The following is a 1,547-nucleotide window of genomic DNA, read 5'->3' as shown; positions in this document are numbered from 1 at the left end:
CTTCTCTGATTCATTTAGCACAGAAGACCTCTTTCTCCTCCACACTGATAGCACTTAGATTGTACCACTGACATGTCACTTAAACCATCTCAGTGTAATGAGCCTTTTGCTGTATTTTCCTCAATTCCCCCACAAAATTGTAGGCTCTGTGAAAGTAGGAACTATATCATGCATCTTCATATTTTTCACCTCCTCTAATGTGGTCCCATACATGTAGGAGACTCTCACTAAAACCTGAATGAATAAATGAAGCTTAGGTTTAGTTAATGACAATTACAACCTCAAATACAGAAATATCTAACTTGAAAGTCAGATTGAAGCAAAAAACACTTGTAAGTTTTTACTTTTCTGTGGTTATTAATGTAAAAATCATCTTTTGTGTTCTATCATGGGCTTTAGCTATGGGTACATCTTCATGAGAAATTAGACTTAAATCTACAGTTTCTCTTTGTTTTAAACAGCCTTTCATGTATTCATTCAAAAAAATGAAATTCCTGTTATACACAAGATCCAACTAAGTCCCGAAGAAACCGGGGTGAGAAAAACAGATAAGGCCTTTAGGGAGCTTAAATTCTTTTTTTTTTTTTTTTTTTTTTTTTTTTGCCAGGGGAAAGCGCGAACACAGTCCCCCACTACCACAAATTATGCAGTCGAGTTTCCCACATTTGGGGAAATCGCAGGGGTCAGCACATCCGGAGTGCAATGGATAAGCCTCGCCCTGGGAAAATCACCTTCGTGATCATGGTATCTCCCCTGCCAGGTAAGTATAGGGAGCTTAAATTCTAGTTACAAAGAGAGGCAATAAACAAGGAAACAAATATACAGAACAACACATTCTATTCTAGAAAGTGACATGAAAAGGAGAGAGTAATAAGATAGAATACTTTAGACTGGATAGGTAGAAGGTGACTTTAAATGAGCCAGTCCTGCAGAAAGCTGTGGGGAAAGCACTCCAGGTAGAGGAAACAGCAGGTTCAAAGACTCTTGGAGGTTGAAGAACAAATGACCCATCAGAGTAGAGCACAATGAGAAAAGGAGAGAGTGGTAGGAGAGAAGGTTTAGAGAAAAACGCAGGAGACAGGTCTTGCAGGGTTTTGTAGTTCCCAGGAACAAATTAACAGTGTATTATAAGAGCAATCAGAAGCTACTGAAGAGTTCTAAACAAAGGTATCACATAACCAAATTTAGGACTTGGGAAGTTCGCTCTTACTGCTAAATGGAGAATGAATTTGAGAGCAGCTAATGGCTTGTATTAGGAGAAGAGCACTGAGGGAAGTGGATGAATTTGAGAGGCATTTTGAAGGGAGAACTAAGCAGAGTTGACAATTAGATGTAAGAGTTGAAAGAACCAGAAAAATCAAGGATGACTCTCAAGTTTTGGCTAGGAAATGGTGCCATTTTCTATGAGGGAGATATTTGATGAGGACCAAGTTTGGAGAAGATGGAAATCACTGTTTCAGTTTGAAAGGAAGACAGAACACGGTTTTGAAATAGTAGGTTTGAGAGGACTTGTAGACCTCTGATTTTAATAAACAGCCAACATCACA

At 38.7% G+C, this 1,547-nt stretch overlaps 1 non-coding gene across 1 annotated transcript; it reads right to left on the bottom strand.

Moving 5' to 3' along the window:
• Positions 1-604: 604 nt before the first annotated feature.
• LOC124521475 (U1 spliceosomal RNA) lies at positions 605-768 on the bottom strand. Its single transcript, XR_006964555.1, has one exon. It is a non-coding gene; the product is annotated as a U1 spliceosomal RNA (small nuclear RNA).
• Positions 769-1,547: the final 779 nt, after the last annotated feature.

The sequence above is a fragment of the Lynx rufus genome, unplaced genomic scaffold, assembly GCF_022079265.1.
Source record: "Lynx rufus isolate CCGP_SWC_20201006 ecotype Redwood Valley unplaced genomic scaffold, mLynRuf1.p SCAF_3, whole genome shotgun sequence".
Lineage (NCBI taxonomy): Eukaryota > Metazoa > Chordata > Mammalia > Carnivora > Felidae > Lynx > Lynx rufus.
Note: the sequence above shows the minus strand (reverse complement) of the source record. Positions and strands in the feature narration are given on the sequence as shown.